Source organism: Sciurus vulgaris (genome assembly GCF_902686455.1).
Source record: "Sciurus vulgaris genome assembly, chromosome: 15".
NCBI classification, from domain to species: Eukaryota; Metazoa; Chordata; class Mammalia; order Rodentia; family Sciuridae; genus Sciurus; species Sciurus vulgaris.
In genome coordinates this window covers 27,891,785-27,912,600 of record NC_136476.1, presented here as the reverse complement: position 1 = coordinate 27,912,600, position 20,816 = coordinate 27,891,785, and the positions used below count along the sequence as shown (strand labels likewise).

The 20,816-nt window shown below is 36.1% G+C and overlaps 1 protein-coding gene across 4 annotated transcripts in view; it reads left to right on the top strand.

Annotated features, from left to right (window-relative positions):
• LOC306645368 (receptor-type tyrosine-protein phosphatase delta-like) overlaps window positions 1-20,816 on the top strand; it is a gene marked incomplete at its 3' end in the record, with an annotated part of 320,233 nt that overhangs the window by 71,083 nt on the left and 228,334 nt on the right. The gene's annotated exons all lie outside the window — the stretch shown is intronic.

Here is a 20,816-nt window from a genome sequence, read left to right as displayed (position 1 = left end):
CCTGTTTTCCCATACTGATAAATTGCAATCTCACTATAAAAACCTGCCTTCCACTCATGGTAAATATTTTGACATATCTTTTCCTGAGCTAGGATACAGGTCTCCTGACTGTGTCTCTCTTCTTTCACTTAATACCTTTATCTCCTACGGGTATTTTCCTTGGAACTGATAATTTTAACTCATAAGGATTAAAACAGGCACGATACCACAGGCTTCAGAGACAGCCTCTGAGCCTTCTAGAGGAATCACCAAAGTCAATTAAAGAGCACTCCCTTGATTCTAAGATTCTTTAGATAAAAAAATGCACCTCTTGACAGCTGATTGCTAGCTGGTGACAGTAAATTGCAACTCCTGTGCTATTCCTTCAGGTCGAAGGTGTACCGAGGCAAAGCATTTTGCCATTGCAAAATGCACTGCAGAACCTCACTATCAGGGGTTACACAAAATGATGGGGGAACTCAGAACTAACCATCCCCCTTCTTCCAATTGAATTCTACTTGTAATTACAGTTAAACCTGAGGAGAAGATTTCTTCAGAGTGTAATGTCTCCCAGGGGCATTTTTCACTGGAGCATGTTAATTTATACTTACAATATCAGACCACAGCTGATCAATAACAAGACTGCAATGTGCAGAGGCAAGTACTGGAGATACTGTAAGCAAACATAACCTCAGTGATCGACAAGTACCACTTCCAAGCTCATTTCTGGCATGCGCTCCTTCCTTTATTGGCATCTATCAACTGAAGTTTAAGGAAGTTCTACTTATTTCTATTTCTTACCTCAGGCTTCTTGGGGACACAGTATTTCTTGGCCTTAAAGATAACACATGATAATTCACTTCCATTTAAGGGGGATCATTGGGTCTTGCCCAGAATTCTGGTATTCATTCCAAGGACTTATACAAACTGAGAGCTTGGCGTGCCCACCTGACTCTGAGATTGCTCCTGGTATCTCATGTAGTGAATAGAATCACCTTGGGTAATCAGAAAGTTCCCTGGATAGTTTTTCTTGGGATTCATCTACAAATGTTCTCTCCCAAATGGCAAATTTAGTTCCTTCAGTGTCTGAGGAGTGCGGTACCTAGTCTCAGATCCCTTTGGGAGACTCCTGGCTGGATTATAAACACAAGGATGGTAATAATGTTTGAATTATTTTTTGTCCTTTCTACTGTACCTAGCATTGGATTATGTTTAAAATCAATACTTAACAAGTATTTTTACATGTTTGTATTTCCTCTCAAAGGAAAAGGGACAAATTTCTAGCGGTCTCTAAAGTTATCAAGTGAGGTTTTCTTGGAATAGTGGTCTAATCCTGTGTGGTGAAATAATCGTCTAGAAATTTCACTGAATACTGATCATTATGCTTTATAATTTTATGTTGATCATTATGATCTATCTGGTGAATTTAGAATACTTTTATTGCCATTTATTTGGAAGATGCTAGTCTTAATTTTTTTCCCCCGGAAGAGATATATTTTATAGATATTTCCAGAACTGGAGCACTAGAGAATTATGACTTTGAACGTTTGACACTTTACCTTTCCTTCACTATGCTTTTAATTTCACATAGTGGAGTAAGATATAAAGAGTATATGTAAATAATGGTAATTATTCAATTCACAATGGTAATTATTCACAATTGAATTATTCAATTCAATACCACAGCTAATTAAAAACCAGTAAGATTAGAATCTTTGTAAGATAAATGGGATCTCTTATTGATCATACTCTCTGTCCAAGAAATATTCCTAGGACCACCCCTCACAAAAAAATGATCAACATAATGTGTGAACAAATAGGCCTTCTCGGGCCCTGCTGACTGCAGCATTCACAAAACCCCATGATTTGGCTGAGTTTGTGGAACGCCAGCCTGAGGCATAGAAGCTTGTTTACTGTGCTGATTAAAAGGGAATCTTGAAATGACTGAAGAGATGGCGGTGTCTTTAGCTGTGTGTGTGTGGGGGGGCAGTAGTGGTGGAAATGAGAGCATGAGAGCGAGGACACGCCTTGGCAATGTGATGTGCTTTTGTAATAATACGTTTCACAGTCTTTGGTGGTGAGTGCTAGCTTGAAAGCAGCCCTAAATAAAAACAGTGGGGGGAACTCCTCCCTGGGAATATGTGTTACTTTTGGACTGATTCCTCATTTTTCCCTGTTGTCTGCATGATAAGCCACAGGAGGCTGGGAGAACTGAGAGAAAACCCAGAAACATATGAAATGTTGAGCAAGGACCATGGTGGCCTTGACTGATGGTGGGAGAAGTTCCAAAAAAGAAATGAATAAGAAAATGTATATACAGAAAAGAGAGAATGAATTAAAAATCACTTCATTTGGTGAATAAATTGAAATCACTTCTCTTTGTATTTTGGTTAACAGATCCTTAAGCAGTTCTTCACAATTTGTGTTTTATTGCATTATCTACCTACCTACCCACCTACCCATACCTGTTATTTGTTCTCTGCTTGTCTTCCATTGTAGAATGTGGGCATGCTGACTTAACATCTGGGTCTAAAGGGGCTGGTTTTCTTCTCTGGTATCTCTTCCCAGGCTTTGCCTCTGACTCCCTCCCCATTCCCCATCCCCTTCTCCTTGGCCTTTGCTATTCAGAATGGACCATACATTATGCTGTGGTAGAATTTAAAGTGAAGAGGTAGTAAAACAATTATGATGCTTTTCACACTGTTCTTAAAAGTTGTTTTCTTGGTGGTATAATGAAGTATTGTAACTTTACCATGTCCCAAGCAATGTGGTGTTACATCACTAAATCTGCTGTGCAATGCCTTGAGCTCTCACTGTTTGATCTCCACTTTCATGTGATAATCCTGAGGCTCAGAGATGATGAGTGCTGTACCCAATGTCTCAGAGTTGGTGAGTTAGAGATGTTCCTACTGGCGCATTCTGTGCAGACTCTATATGCTATGGCCTCACTGGCTTTTTAGGATTGTAGATCTGCTTTTAAGCACAAAGTTTCCTTCTGTTTTCATTACAAAGCACTGAAATATAAACTCAGGTACACAATGGAATTAGCATGTTCCAGGACTCAGATGGTGTTTTTATTGAGAAAGCAGAACCTACTCTGTAGAGCTGGGAAGTCAGGACTCAGGATTCAGGGCAGGGGTAAGACAGCAATATTGCCACACTGATGCAGCCTCAGTATCGGGCAGGTTTGTGATGAGTAATCTATCTGGATACTGTTATTCTTTCATCCAATGGTGAGGAGAACTCAGAAGTCAGAAGAGGCTGAAGTATCAGGAATATGACAGATATTGGCCAGGCTATAGGTAGGACTTGCAGCCTGAGATAAATCAAAGAAGGGAAAGTTGATGTCTTAAAAATACAGTAAACAGGCAAATTATCTCAAATTTTAAGAGAGGAATCTTTTTTTTATAACTAATTTTGGCTTCATTATATCCAAAATGTTATAAATTGCACATCAACTAGAGTGGTCTTGTCTGTGGCTATTGTGGTGGCTTAAAATTAAACACACACGCACATACATGTATACATATATATGTATAAATACACATATATGCATCCTTTTATGTATATTTATGTTATGTGTATATACACATGTGTATTATGTATTAATTTCTCCCTCTCTATATAGAATGGACACAAAACATTTAAACAAAGAGGCATGCACCTTTTAAAAGCACAATACATTATATTGCCATAGAGCACAACAGGTTTTCAAATTCGAGAAGGCCAGTAACCACATCTGAGACATTCTCTTTTATTTTTGGAAACATCTCCCTGGAAGGCCTTCTGTGGACTAGTTGACACCTCAGAATGGGCCTGAAGATATCTTTCTTCTGTTGCACTGAGGATGTTTTTCATTATAGGGCGTGGGAAGGATTTTATATGAAATAACAGTTGGATAAAAAATAAGAGTTAAATACTCCAATTCATTTATTAAAATTAGATCTCATGGAACCATATTTTTGGGATAGTGGATATAGGGCTACACAAATCAGAAGGTGAAATAAATAAGGATTAAAAAAAAATTACTAGATGTGGTGGTGCTTGCCTCTAATTCTAGTGACTCCAGAGGCTGAAGCAGGAGGATCACAAGTTCAAAACCAGCTTGGGCAACTTAGTGAGATCCTGTCTCAAAATAAAAAAGAAGGACTAGGGATGTGAGGATATAACTCAGTGGTAGAGTGCCCCTAGGTTGAATCCCCAATACTGCCAAAAACTAGACAAATAAATAAATTAATAATAATAACAATAAGTGACAACTTTTCATTTACCTCTGACCTTTACAAATATATCAATTGCTTAAGATTGCTAGATAACAAAAATTAAAATATACTTTGCTCAGAACAGGAAAGATTCATAGTTTTAGATATATTAAATTACAAAGGCACTAACTTTAAAATCTTTTCTGAATTATGAAACTTTTTTGACAGAAAACAAAATCAACAAAATTATTTTTCTTTCACATAATGGAAAAGGAAGTGTACCAGTGATTTGCAAGATGATATAAAATTTTTCTTGCTGTTAATTTCATTTCCCCTTTGATGCTTACTTCCTTCCAGAAGGAAATATGAAGGAGGGCAAGTGTGTGATTAGCTAGGTGGGCAATCCCTGTTTGCATTTTGTACATAGGCAAACTCATTTAACAAGAAAAGTTTAAATAATAATTTAAAGGCTAGGACTTCTTCCTAAAAGAGGAGAGCCTACTCTAACTACTTGAACTCCCTAAATGGAATCCCTCCCTCTCACCTGTCGTGTTCTGTGGCTATCATGTATACAGCTGCTAGAATAACCTCTGAGCACCTTAGATCATTACCATCATTGCTTATAAAAAATGCATATTCTTTGTAATATCTCTTAATTTTGGTAGCATCCCAGTTTATTCACAGCAGAATGAGCCTCAGTACAATTTCATGGCTTGTTCCAAGGTCCAGTCTCACTGTTTCACTGTCTTTACAAGGTTCTTACCTTCCAGTCTTCTATCTAGGGTCCTATCCTTCTTTCTAGTTATGAAACCATGGAATTTCTATGTTGGTTTCTGTGACTGTGTGTAATTGTCTACTTTTAAAACTCAAACAAAGGAAAAAAAAAATGTCGCCAAAGCAAACCTTCATTGCTTTTGTTGTAACTCATGATTTCCAACACATTAAGCGTTTTCTAATTCATTTCCATAGAGTTTACTTACTGCCAGGGTATGGGGATCACTCAGTTTCAGTGAAACACCATCTTATTTGATATTTGAATAATAGTTCATATGATTAAAGAATCCTTCTTTCTTCCAGGTTATTAGATCTTAGAAATTAGTTGTTCTAATTGAAAGAACAGAAGGTGTGTAGTGGAGGCCTTTCCAGTTCCCTTCTAATCTAAACCACTCACATGCTCCACCTAATTGGCCTTTCTGGGGATGGGGCTTTGCTTTACATATTGTTGAAGAGTTCAAAGTTATCCTTCCTTGTTCCTTTCATAGTCCACAGTGAGAAGACTATCTCAGTGTCCCCAGTCTCACTGCCTCAGGAAGCATGAAAGCTTAGGGAACATTTTAATTAAATGTTGCCCCAGGCCTTTATTCTTGCTGAGAAAGTAAACAAAGCTTAAACAGACCCTATCAGAAGAAAAGGCTCTTTTCGGAAATGTTGTTTTTAAAAATTATGCTTTGTCCTCTGTTGTTTGTTCTCAAGTATTAGGGGCTGTTTTTTCAGCTATGTATTTTAAATACAAATGTAGTCAACTGTCCTTCTAAGGATTTAGTCCTTCTACAGGATTTGAGAGTGCTTTTTCAAAGCATCACTGGACATAGCAAGTAATGAAGATTTGTGGATTATTATTGACCCTGACTCACTGATAAAGTTTGTTCCCCTCTCTTCCCCAACTCTAATACAGGGTGGGTGGTAGAACTTTAATTTTCCCTTGAGATTCACTATATTTCTAACTGAAAATACACTACCCCATAATGAAATATCTCTGTAATCAATAGTTGAGTTATTGCTCACCTCTAATATATTTTCTTCCTTTATTTTTCATATATATTTGATTATACTTGGGTAATTTATTACATTAATGTTAAATTATAAAATCCTTTACATAGTCCCCATGGCTCCCTGTTATTTCATTAGCTTCCTCCTGTTGGCTCTCTGGTGTTGTCTCTAATCTGTCATTCTGAAGACACCGACATTCTTCCTGTTTTAGGAAATTCTAGGTAGTATTGATATCGTATGTATTTCAGAGTAGCAAATGGACCCAATTGCTTTTAAGGTATTTGACCTAACAAAGATTTCCTCAAACTGAAGAAAAAACAAGCAAACAAATGGATTATATTAACATAGCCAGTTTACCAGTTAACATAAATGTGTCCTATGTGTCCCAACCCTTGGACACCTTTTATTGTCTGCATTTTACAAATGAGAAAGCCCAAGTGTCCAAGAAATGATCCAAGGTGGGAAATAAAAGTTTAAATAAATAGCTGTGGAAGAAAGTAATGGATACCTTACCAGGAGCGTGGATAATAGGTTCCTCTGAGCACTGAAGAAGGAATGAAGGAGAGAGGGAGAAGGTGGCTGGCAGGAAGGCTTCTCAGGGATCTATTTATATTGATTATTCATAGACTGATATGAATTTATAGCAGCCAAGGCAGGGAGGACAGTTCTAGATAGAAAGAGCAACACCTACAAATGTAATTTTTTAAAGTATTTTGTGTGTTTGAAATCACAACTTTTAAGTTCTCAATTACAATTATTATATGTTGGGGGGAGGATTTATTAGAAAGGCAAACAAGACTTATATAATGAAGTCAATTTTTCAATTGATGTAAAAAGCTTGGACTTATATATTTATTTTAAATATTTTTTTAGTTGTTGATGGATCTCTATTTTATTTATTAATTTATATGTGGTACTGAGAATCAAACTCAGGACCTCACACATGTTAAGCAAGCACTCCACCACTGAACCACAACACCAGCTCCTTGGATTTATTTTAATGAGAATTCAATGAAGTGGTTTAAGCAGGGGATTTCCATGATCAAATTTGAGTTGTGAAAAGACAATTCTGACTTTGGCTTTGGGCATGTGACATAAGTGGAATAAAGAATGAATTGACCAATTTATTCTTCTGCCTGAAGCAGGCCTTAAAACAGAAAAAATAGGTGAAACCGTGTCCTCATGACAGCAGAGATAAGATAATGAAGGAAAGGATTCCCTGAGTGACAAGAAACCAACCAGTGGATTCCATAATTAGCCCAGATTTCTAGAGAATTTCTAGGGTACAACATAGGAAGAGGAAACCACGTTGAAATCTAGAAGACTCCCTGAACTGGGGAGATGGAGCTGAGAGGCTGGGTTACTAAGACAACTAGAATTTTCAGGACAGAAATGGAGATGAGACAGGTGTACAGAGAGAACTCTGGTGGTGTGCAGCTGCTCCCCCTATAGTATTCAACTGCTGGCCAAATTTGTACGAAAAATCTACCCATACTGCCCTATGGTGGTACGCACCTGTGATCCCAGTTACTCAGGAGGCTGAGGCAGGAGAACTTTAGGCTAAATCTTAATTTGAGCTCATCCCAACTGATAAATCCTAAAAACAAGACCTGAAGGCATCAGAAATGATTTCAAGAATCTTAACTGCCTCCTAGAACAAAAAACAATATTTATAGAAGCACAAAAATTTCCAACAACCCCAAAATGAAATTAACAGTGTCTAGTGTCCCACAAAAGATTACCAGGCACAGAAGGAAGCAGGGAAAACAATACGCTCATTGCTGAGGAAAATTGGAACTAACTCAGTGTCGACAGATGTCAGAGTTAGCAGACAAGAGCTTTAAAACAAGTTTGTTAACTATATTCCTATATTTTAAAAGCATCGGTAGTAACATGCAGTGGGTACCTATCTATCCAACGATCCATCCATCCATCCAGATTGGATTTCTTGAGATGAAAACTATAATACTTGAGGTGAATAATAGACTGGGTGTGATTAACAGCTGACAAGACATTCCAGAAGGAAAAATGAATGAACTTGAAACCATGACAATAGAAATTATCTAAAAAGAAAGAGGGAAAAAAGTATTGTGTGGCATCAAATTCTGCCCCACCGTTGGAATAAGTTAATAGTTTTTTGTGGTTAGTAACTCCTATAGCCTGATATTTCCTGATACTGATTAGTTGATGAAGCACTGTTTATTGGTTTATGACCCCACTCTGCTTGTTTTGGTAAATTGAGATCCTAGGTGTTCAGAATGAGGTACTCAGATTGGCTGATTTATGAGTTGAGATTAGGAAATGACTGATGTCTGACTTGGCATTTTCTAGCCATACTCAACTCACAGTTGTGATTACTAGTTTTATCATCAAGGTGTGAAGGCACATGCCTGTAATCCCAGCCACCCTGGAGGCTGAGGTAGGGGGATTCTAGTTTCAAGGCCATCTTCAGAAATTTAGCAAGGCCCTGAGCAATTTAGCAAGAACCTGTCTCAAAATAAACTATAAAAAGGTCTGGGAATGTGACTCAGTGGTAAAGTGTCCCTGGGTTCAATTCCTAGTACCACTAAACAAACAAGTAGGAAAGCTTGTCATTGAACCTTTGTGTGCACACAGTTTGAGGACATTCTTCTCCCATAATTACCTTTTAGGTCTATTTTTCCTTTTGAACTTTGGAATTTTGAGTAGTATTCTTTTACGTGTAAATAAGCACCTATCACACTCTACTCCACTATAGCTCAGTGGTAGACTGCTTGCCTAGCCTTGAGTTCAATCTCCTGCACCCCTCAGAAAAGCCCTCAACAACAACAACAACAACAACAACAACAACAAACAAACAAAAAAACCCACCTTCCTGCTTCCTATTCCCACCCCACAAATCTCCAAGTAACAAGCAGGGGCAGGATTTACATTGGAGGTCTGTAAGGTCTTTAGCTCTTACTGAAAATACTTATTTTAAGTCCATGTATCACTTTACCACTCTGACTTAAACTTGTCACCTGTCACTGGTTGGAATAAGATAGATTTTGTGTTTTACCATGACACATAAAACACTGCTATTGATATATTAAAAAATAAAATATTTTTCTTGATTCTAAATTCTAAAAATTTCAAAAGGTGCAGTGATGGTCTTTAGTATTGTAAATGACACATACACTTATCTTTCTATTCCTCTATGATAGGGAAAAAAAGTTGCAAATAACTAGGAAAATATGGATGATAGATTATGAAAATCAGTGTACTTAGTTAAATGGAAGGGATTTTAAAGAGTATAGACTAGTGTGAAAATAAGTGTGCATTGAGAATTTTCATTCAGTTCAGTGAATTGAATGGTGATTAAATCTTAAAAGTTTTTGTGTTTCTATTATATTTTGCCTTTCAGTTGAGTTTGTGTTAAGTTTTTACAAATTAACACATGAGCATTTTTAGGAAAAGACAACATAAACATAATCAGTGGAAAATACATTATTTAAAAGGTACAATATACATTTCCAAGAAAATGTGCAATTAAAAAAACAAATATCAGATAGATCTCTATTTTGGATTTTGCCTGAATTTAGTTCAAACATTTTATGTTTAGTGAGAGCTTCTCAATTAATTTCCTAGGCCGCACCATTGTCTAATAATCAGTGAATCTTCTGTATCATATAGTTCAGAGAGATCATATTTTATGATAGAAAAATGAATGGCCCTTGAACAGAAAATATAATGCAAAGCACATGTATCTTCTTTTACAAAATTCATTATTATTTATATTTTTTTTTTACTGAGTTCTTATTGGCAGTTAATCTTTTCCCTTGTTAGAGTGTTATACCAAATTCATAAGGTATGTTGAAGCAAACTGTTTTTAATCATAGATATCTTAACATGTTAATATTTTACAGATAATTTCTTGTTTTCTGTTTATCTAAATATCTTTTTTGTTTTATTTTTTTTTAAATTCTGAAAATCCACTGGCTTGCCATTATTGACATCCTTGGACAGGAGGTGGGAGAAGGGGGTCAGATTTTGATGTATATTTTAAAATTAAAAAACAATATGAATTTAAAATAAGAAAAGCACCTGTCTTCCCTTCCTCCATTACTTCCTTCCAAAAGGAAAACAATAAACTTTTCTAAGAGTAGAAAATCTTCGAAGAAAACTGTTTCTTTTCTTCACACATCAGCATTCACAGAGTGGAGCTGTTTCATTTTCATATGGAAGGCTACTTGTTAGGAGGAGGCCTGCTTCAAATGAGTGGTGGGGGACACATCTTTTACCTATCACATTAGATTTTTGGCAGTTTTCCACTACTCTCAAAAACAAGGGAGCTCCATCCACACAAGTGTGGTGCCTTTATTGTCTGCTGTCCAGGCCAAATCATGTACCCTGTGGATGCTCAATAAGTATTGATTGATGGTACTCTGCATCCCAAACACTCACAGGTTAAAACTCAAGAGTGTGTACTTACCATTCTCACCCAGCTGTAATTATGCCTCTGCAATTTCCATTTAGTTCTCAGTACTTCTGTTTATAAAACTGTAGCATTGCGAAAAAACTAAACCAGAGTATATAAATAGAGGATGACTAAGTAAAGAGATTCTGAATGAACTCAAACAAATACTAGAAACAGAAGTATTTCCTAATACAATGCGTAGTAAACATTATGATTTAAACCATTTGTTATCTTTCTTAATTTCTCTTGATGTTGAACATTTAAATATGTAATATTTTAACTCTAACATGATATAGTTTCCTTGGATGATTCATAAATCATGGATAAAAGTTGGCATTATGCTGACACAAAGAATTAGATTTCTTCTGAACAAAAATCTCCTCTCTACCTCCTACCGTTTACACAAACACCCTTGAAACATAGGCAATACATCACAATTATACAATGTTATTACATAATAAGCAGCATTACACTTTTATTAAGTCAATGTATTACTCCCTTGCAAAAACTATTTAACACTATTTGATTCTACGAGTATCAGTTTCATTATATCTTAAAAGAAGAGCTATATTTCTTCATTTCTAATATCAATCCAGGTTATAAATTCCATACATGTTTTAATTATTTTTCTTCCAGTGGAAGGTTTTAGATTATATCCTTTTGTCTTCATAATTAGTGGAAAATAATTTATTAAGGGAAAAATCAGTGACAATTATAGTCTTCTGTGCTATCGATTAAAAAATTAGTTAAAATTTTTACCTTTTATCTGGATGTTCATCTTTTTGTAGCTAAAAAGTCTTAGTGACTTTTAAAGATACAAACTGAGGGCAAAATAGTAATAATTATCTTTGTTTTTTTCCAGACCCTATAGCTATTAAGAAATTTGTGACATATTTTCTTTCCTCTTTACCTTTTATGTTAGAGTAGCCATTTATATTTCTTAAAAACAAAACAAAACAAAACAAAACAAAAACAAAGGATGTAATTTCCTCTTCAGTCCTCACTAGCTTTAGTTATATTTTTCCTTTAGATCTTTTCCTATACATGGGTATAAACACAGCACTGGATCTTGTTCCCTTTTTCAGTAACTCATATAAGATCACACTGGGAGTGATTCTCAATTTGGGCTGTACCCTGGAATCATCTGGTAAGCTTTAAACATACGGATGCCTGGGTCTCACCTTCAGATATTCTGACTTAATTAAGCTGGATTGTATCCTTAGCATTAAAAAAGAGGAAAATGCTTACTGATTCTTGTGTATGTCCAGGTTTGAGATCCCTAACAAAACTTTTACAGTTTGTACTTTTCATTTAGTGAAATGAACACCTTAGAGCACGTTATGATTGCCTTTCTATGATAAAATATATGGTGCACCTTCATTAATGGTCATTTAGATATTTTCTGATTTTTGCCTTTATATAAAAAAAAGAAGCTCCAGTGTATATGTAATTTGGGATTCTTATGGAAATTATCTCTGGGTAGAGTCTTATGAGGGAATTTAAACAATACGGGGAACGTTTTACCTACATTTCTTACATGTGTGTGATTGTTTTGGTATGGGACATTATCACTTTCCTTTTTTTCTTGAATCCAGAGTTAGAAATATAGCATACTAGATTTGAAAGAAACCAAAGGTTTTCTCCCTGTTTCTCATGAAGCATTAGAATAGTCAGCACCAATGGTAATTCAGCCTCTTCTAAGAGGGCCTTGAAGGCAGCCCCCAGTGCTGGGCAGTTCTGTTGGTTCTCTTTTATTACTTCATGGTTAGTGCTGCCTCTTTTTAGCTTTAGAATTCTGCCTTTTCATGACCAGAGGAGTCTTGGAAATCATTTTGGTTGAAATATTAGTGTGTAGATGAAGAAACAAGCCTGGAGATTCTGTATGACCCTGTTGAGTATCATATAACTGAAAAGTCATATTTTTAGGTTTGGAGACCTAAAAATGGGTCCTTTTGGTCCTTTCTTTGCCTCACTAAAGCCTATTCCTATTATATATTGTAATGGCTAGCTACTGCTGTGTAACAAGTTATTCCAACTTTAACAACTTAAAATGACATTTTTGTTTTATAGTGTCTGTGAGTCAGGAATATTGTTGTAACTTAACAAATGAGTTCTGGTTTAGGATCTGTTTTGAAATTGTAATGAAGATGTTGGCCAGAGCTGTGGTCATTTCAAGACTTGACTGGGGGCATGTCAGTGGCTAGGGCTCACTGGCATAGCCACTGATGGAACTGATTATATTCACTTCTAAGCTCATTCATGTGATTGCTGGCAGGCATTTGTTCCTCATCATGTGGGGCTCTCCACAGGCTTCCTGAATTCTTAGAACATAAAAGTTAGCTTGAGAGGGAGAGTGGGGTGAGGGCTGGGAGAACATACCCCTAATTCAAAGTTGCAGTCTTTATATTGCTGTAGTTTTAGGTGGTGCATCACCTCTGCATGATCTGTTTGCTAGAAGCAGTTGCTAGACTAGCTCTTGCGCAGGGGAAGTGGGTTATGCTCCACCTCTTGGGAGGAAAGAGCATCAAATGACTTTTGTATGTATCTTAAAACCACCATTCATGTATTTAAACCTTGTTTAGCATTTAGAAATGGTGAAATTCTTAATCTTAGCTGAATGAGCATTTGATTTCACCTTCTGACCCTAAGAGGAAGATAGCCATTTTATCAGACTGAGTAACTAAAACAAACTGCTAAAATTAATATGGGAGAATGACATTATCTTAGATGTTGCCTAGTTTATAAATAGGAGATAATCTCAGGACCCCAAATTTTAACCTGGGATACCCTTATGCCCACTCATGAGATGAGTTTAATCATTAAGTGATTATATATTAATTTATTCATCATGTGATCCCCATCCCCACCAAATAGCCCATTATTTTGAGTATTCCATAATGGTCTGTGTTTTTAGTGTCAGACTCATGATCCCTAAAATCTTAATGTCTACATTCCAGATGTTTTTAATCTCTAAACTGTCAGGGTGTTACTGGGAACATAAGGTAAATGCCTTGAAGCAAAACAATAATGTGTTTTTAATGAAGAGGACTTTCTGTATTGCTGAAATCTGAATCAAGAGTTTCCCCTCTTGCAATAGCCTTTTCATGCCACCCTTTGTAATGAGACATATGGCTCACATCACAGTAAAATATGTAGAGTAGGAAGAAGAAAAAGCGTGCCTCACATATGTGTCATATCTAATGTAATGCCATATGTAAAAACCATAGAGGACTAAGACTTAACTTCCATCCTGAAATAATTAATGGTAGAATAGCCATAATTTGTTTTAAACACTGCAAATGGTTTCACATTTTCAAGTAATTAACACTCCCTTCACTTTTAATATTTGCATTTCATTATTAAGAAACAATCCCCCAATAATTTTTAATGAATTCTTGAAATGGTGATATTTAGAAAGCATTAGCTTTCTGAAAATCAATTATCAGGGGAGAATAGTGTGACCTTGAATTTTCCATATTTAGTAAGCTAATGAGAAGAAATTTTAAAAAAGAAAATGTATTCTATGACTTTCAATAAAGTATGTATGATTACTTATCTTTGTGCCTATGACCTTATTTTTTTTTCTGTTTGATATAAGAGTGGTAACTTATGCTCATCCCCCTTTAGAAAAAAGTGATTGCCCTAAAAAATAACATTTTTAAAAAAAAGATTATGGTGCCCGGTGTGGTGGCACCCTTCTGTCATCCCAGTGATTCAGAAGGCTGAGGTAGGAGGATTGCAAGTTCAAGGCCAGACTCAGCAACTTAGTGAGGCACTAAGCAATTTAGCAAGACGCTACCTCAAAACAAGAAGAAGAAAAAAAAAAAAAAAAAAAAAAGGACTGGGATGTGACTCAGTTGGTGAAGCACCCCTGGATTCAGTCCCAGACACTATCTCTTAAGTGTACTGTTATTTCATAGTAAAAATGCTACTTATAGCAATGCATTATAGTATTAAATATATATATACATACTACATATATAGTAAATATATATTCTACCAATATACAATTATTACCATTCATGTTTATAAAAAAAAATCTTATGATTTCATTGTGGTAGAGTCAGTCTGCCGTACTTCTCTCTAAGCTAATAGGAAAGAGAAATAAGTCTTTTGTCCCCTGGATTTTACCTAGCTAGAAGCCCTCTTTGTCAGACTATACAGACTGGTGGTGGCTACGGAAATTGCATTTGCAACAAGGCAAGGGGCCTGAGAATACCTGAATCCTCAGACTTGCTGTCAGACACAAAAGTCCCTTGGAGAACCTGCCTAATTGGGCATCTCAGTGTCCTGCTGGAGAGTACCTCTACGTCATGCTAGATGATGAGCGGTGAGGCCAAGTCCAGGGCCCCCCGGGCATCCTGTGCTTCCTCTCACTATTGGGAGGCAGCTTTTTAAAGGGGGAGGCTCTGAATTGGATCACTTATCTATATAGCTGTATCTCTTGGTACCATAAAAATTTCTCCCTGCCATAAAGAGAGACATTTTTCCTGTGGGTTAACTGGAACAGAGGAGGTGAAGAAAGTGCTTTTAATTTCAAGGGTCAGAAGTTAGGAGAAAAACCATAAATATTTCCTTTCCTGAGCACTCATCATGTGCAGCAGGCCATTAATTCTGAAAGAGGTTTTCTATTGAAAGAGCCCGTTCATCTGGGGACATGATAGGTTAGTCTGTACTGCTTTCTCTCCTCCATGCCAGAGAGATGCTCTTGAGGAGCATGTTTTTTTATTTAATTTTTTCCCCAAGGAAAATGCTAGAAATTAGATTAAATTAAATAATTACGAATTTATGCTAAGAAACATTATTATTATGTAGGCTGTAAATTGTGTCCTATTGACATGGCAGATTTCTCAGTATTTAAGCACTTTGTGAAGATGATATGTGAAGTTTTACTTAATGATGCTTATTTTATACTTATGCATGAAAAAATTTCCCACGTCAATTTAATTTCAGTGTTCGAACTTGAATCTCTGTTACCTCAATGAAGTTCACATATGATATGGTTGTACTGAATGCAAACTGAAGATTGAGAATTATACTGATATATTAAAGTCAGTGTGGAAAAAATTATAAGACTGTATATGTACAGACATATTTATAATCTTGAATGTATGAATGTACACACACACACACACACACACACACACCCTAAACTTCTGTTGTTTAGAAATTAAAACATTCAGGTTTTGTCTTCCGTCTTGTGCTTCTTACTATTTCTTTTCCAGTGGTTACTACTTTTTAATTCTTGGTACAGAGGATTTAACCTGGGGGCTCAACTTTGCCACTGAGCTACACCCCCAGTCTTTTTTATTTTTTATTTTGAGACAAGTTCTCCCTAAATTGCAGAGACTGGCCTCAAATTTGTAATCCTCCTGCCTCAACCTCCTGAGTCATTGGGATTACAGGTGTGTGCCACTGTTCCAGGCCCCAATAGGTATTTTTAATGCCTCTAAATAGGGCACTTGAATTTATGTGACTATGCTTGATTCTTGTGTTAATGGTGCCTTAGGGACCTTGGTTTATAGCTCACCATTGAAGCAAAGGATAATGGACTGTTTCTACTCTGAGCCCGCTTTGCATGTATATTTAAGACTAAAATTTGATAATCTCACCTTCTTGCTTCCACTACAGTGACAGTCTAGTGACCTTTAAAATGATTTTCTCCTTAGGATTCATCCTTTTTCCATTTTCTTTTCTTCAATAAACCTTCGTCTTTTCCTTTATCTTCTTTGCACCATGATTATTATTCACAATATTATTGCATTTCTCTAAAATTCTCTGTGTGAATGAGCTTTACAGTTAGTGATTAGCTGTATGTTTTTGGAACTGCCTCAGAAGAGATATTTGATGTATTTGAGTTCTTTCAGCTAACCTGGCACCTCTGCTTTCTGTACTGCAACTTTGGGTTTTAAAATCTCAGGAAAAATGTGGAACTTTTTCCTGCAGTTCTTATTTAGTGTGATTGCCCTCTTCATTCATAGTCATTGCAAACATTGACAATATCTTGTGGCATGTAACTTTGTGAAAAGAAGTGTGCAAAGAAATGCTAGAATTGACTGTGAAAATGACAGATGTCTTTGTAGTTGGTCTATTATAGTACACTTCTAGATTATTCATTACTTAACCACTACTTTCTTTCGTTAATTTGTTAGGTTTTTTTTTTTTTTTTTTTTTTTAATCCCCCCTGTGGGAGTGCCCTGATCTTTTTTTATAGCTACCATGTTAAAAGTTATTATGTCCTGTCCCCATATTACTTGTTAATTACCTATTTGACTTGTCAGGATCCAAGTGCAGTCACATTTGCCTCTGCTTATAAAGAGAATTCAGTTTAGTTTGCAGATTGTTTCCTCTTTAGATGAAGAAATGAAATCAGCTTTTTAAATCTTTCTGTCTGTAGTTTCATCTCTCAGCACATGAGAGATGTTAAAAACACTAACTGCATTGCTTTTCAAAATTATAAATCATTTAGTAAAAAAAGACAAAAAGATTAAATGATTCTTTCATGAAGGTAAACTTGAAGCAAAAATTGTATGTCCTCTCTGTGGAAGCACGAGAAAAAAGTGGATCGGATCTAGTCACATCATCAAAATTCATAATCCAGAAAGCATAGAGCGGACTGGGATTGTGGCTCAGTGGTAGAGCACACGTGAAGCACTGAGTTCTGTTCTCAGCACCACATAAACAAATAAATAACGATATCATGTCGATCTATAACGGAAAATACTTAAAAAAATAAGCATAGAACTAGGTGTGGTGGCACAAACCTGTAATCCCAGTGACTCAGGAAGCTGAGGCAGGAGGATTACAAATTCAACACTGGCCTAGGCAACTTACACCCTGTCTCAAAAATTAAAAATAAATAAATAAATATATAAAAGTCTGGGGATATAGTTCAGTGGCCATGGTTATGACTCTGGGTTCAATCCTCAGTACTGCAAAAAAAAAGGCTAGGTATGGGGTTATAGCTTGGTGCTTGGTGGAAGAGTACTCTCCTAGCATGCATGAGGCCCTTGGATCCATCCCCAGCACTGCAAAAAAAAAAAAAAAAAAAAGGAAATAGTACAAATTTCCTTCTTCAATTTTCTTTCTACTTTACTTGTACCAAATAAAATCATTTTTCTTTTCCCCTTAGGGGAAGTGAGGGCACCAAGGGTAACAACCTGAAAGGCCATTGCCTTCTTCCAGTCCATATAAATATCAAAGAGAGATTTGCATTATAGTTAAGAATAAAAAGTGATAGCTGCCCTAGCCAGACAGGGCACCTCCATAAAGCATCTACATACATACAGAGAGAAAGAGAAAAAGAGAAAGCGGTGTGTGTGTGTGTGTAAGGGTGGGGGGCGGTGGTATTTGTGTATACATTGAGGTCTTCTCAGTTTGAGCATTTTGGAATGCTAACATTGGAAAAGACCACTTGTAGAAATAGAAAATATTTAGGTAGGTGGGGATATTAATAGATTAGGAATGAAATAACATACTTGTTATTTTATAGTATTGTCAATTTATAACATAGAATTAAGTTCAACAAACTACTTTAAAAGAAAGAAATCAGCAGCAAAAATAATAAATCAATAAAATAAGTAGCTAAACCAAGCCCTAAACACAAATAATATTAATCTATTTTATTTTTATTTTTTAGGTACATGGAAATAAAGTTAAGGAGAGAAAAGCAATATGACAAATTATATACACATACATCTATTTTGTGTGTCTTTAAGTACATACATATATTTTAATTCTGACTAAGTTTTCCTTTTAAAAACATGTTGGGCCTGGGATGTAGCTTAGTGATAGAGTGCCTGCCTGGTGTGCTTGAGGCTCTGGGTTCAGTCCACAACAATGAAATACAAATGGTGTTAGGCTGAATGGAAGTCTTTGATATGGCCCCTCCCATTTTACCATGACAATATAAAACCATTTTCGGACCCAGAAAAATAGAAATTGAGTAACAATGGAAACTAAAGTGACAGATGACCATAATGAGAATCTTAATAGAGTCTCCTTCATCACATCAAAAGTGGAATAGGATGAGGGGGAAAAAATAATCCCTGCTATCTCTAATGATGTGTGCAGCTGTCTAAACAGCCAGAAGCTACTTAGTTCCAGTCTGACTGTTGGCCAGAGAGCTCCTGTGTATTTGCCATTTGGAAAAATAGTCAATGAACGCTCTCTCTTGCACCATTTGTGGAAACTCTGTAGGTATTGAGCCCTTCCACTTTTTGTGGAATTGTGGAACATCCAGGTGGCTAGTCTTTCCAACATTCCTTGACTCCCTCATTTAAGAGAACCAGATAGTGGGGTCATAAGGTCTTATGTTGGTCCGGGAAAGCCACCTCAGATGAGTTCCAGCTCAGTGCACCCTGAGGCCTGGACCCCAGGAGGATGTAACATTAGTGTTCTCGTGAAGACTCTAGAAAGGGACACAGACACACTTTGCCATAGTGCCTTTTGACATACACAGTGTCTGGGTATGCCTTTCAGAGACTGAACGTATAAAAATAAATAAGCAGACATGAGTCCAGGAAATGATGCTTCAGCTCAGAGGAATAGGAAGCTTGTTCAGAAAACTCAAAAGGAGAGAAGACCCACTTTTCCGAAGAGGATTTATTACAGTGACCAGGAGAAAGTGTTGAACGGATGTGTTACTTGATGAGCAGAAAAAAAATATATATATATATATATTTTTTTTTATCAAAGAACAAAAACTCCTGGGCAGCAGGATGAGGTGAGAAGAAAAGATAATGAGATGAACGGAAAGGGAATTTGAATAGGAAAAAAAAGAAATGCGAAGAGAACAGGAGAGGGCAACAGCAGGTTAAAATAATCATTGTGTCTTGAACAGAGTTAAGAGTGACAGTGTGAAATATTCTTATGTAAAGTCATTGTATTGTCAGGCTTTTTGGAACATAGTACATTGATAAAGACCAGGGAGATGAAAACAAGGAATGGCAGAGGACACAGATACAGCTTTAAGATATTAGTGGCTTCCTGCAAAGAAGTAACAGAGATCAAAATTAAAATTAAAAAAGAAATGAATTGAAGAATACCACTGTGAGCTTAAAAATGACATGTACAGTTGGAAAGTGCTATCGCCTCTGCAGCAGAATTAATTTAAAGAGATTCATACTTAGGGCATATATCTATGTCTGTACCACTTTCTTACAAACATTTAAATGAAAAATGTAATTAAAATACAATTTCATGATTACAATATTGTTTTAGTTAGTTTTTCCTTGCATGGTGAAAAGACCTGACAAGAAAAATGTAGAGGAGCTGGGCACTCTAGCTCATGCTTGTAATCCCAGTGACTCAGGAGGCTGAGGCAGGAGGATCACAAGTTCAAAACCAGGCTCTATAAATTAGTGAGGTCCTGTGCAATTTATTGAGACCCTGAGTCAAAATAAAAAAATAAAATGGGTTAAGGATTGGAATCAATGGTAAAAAGCACCTCTGGTTCAATCCCCAGAACCAAGGTACAAAAAAGAAAAAAAAAAAAAGGGAAGAAAATTTTATTTTGGCTCATGATTTCAGTGGTTCCATCCATGATCAGCCAACTTCATAGCTCTGGCCCCAGGGTGAGGCAGAACATCATAGTGGAATGGTAATGTAGAGAAAAGCAGCTCAGGATGGGACAAACAGAAAGGAGAGAGAGAGTGAGAGACAGTGTTTTGCTCACCTCAGATAAAATATAATCCCTAAAGGAATGACCCCAGTGACCTGCTTTTCCAGCCACACCCTACCTGCCTATAGTTACCACCAGTTAATCCATCAGTGGATTAATGCACTGATTAGGTTAAGACTCTCATAACCCAATTGTTTCACCTCTAAACTTTCTTGCTTTGCCTCACGCATGAGCTTTTGGGGAACACCTCATATCTAAATCATAACAAATATAATATAAAATACTATATAATTCACTAAATAAACATCATGCCTGCGTCTTCTTAATGTTTATTGTTGGCTTTACAATAAACTAACAAATTGATTTAATAATAATAGTGACAATGCTCACATTCATTGGACCTTTTTCCATGTGTCTTTCTCATTAATCATCCCATGGGAAGACCATCCAATGAACAGAAAATGAAATAGCTCTGACTCATTATCATTTTATCATTATCTTTATCTTCACCTTCAACATACCTACATAGTGATCTTTCCAATTAAAAAGCCATAAGGACTGGGACTCAGAATATGATGTATACAGTTAATTGGAAAAAGAGTATTCAATTTTGTTAGCTATTAACATTATAAACAATTATTAGTGTAAGTTCATTATCTAGAATTATCTTTTTGGGGTTAAAAAGATTGATTTTTAATATACATGTAGTTACACATGATTTATAGTTATGATAATTTTTGAAGATTCAGAATATCATCATAAAAACCTGTGGATTGGCATTCCCCATGGAGTCTATACTTAAAAATAT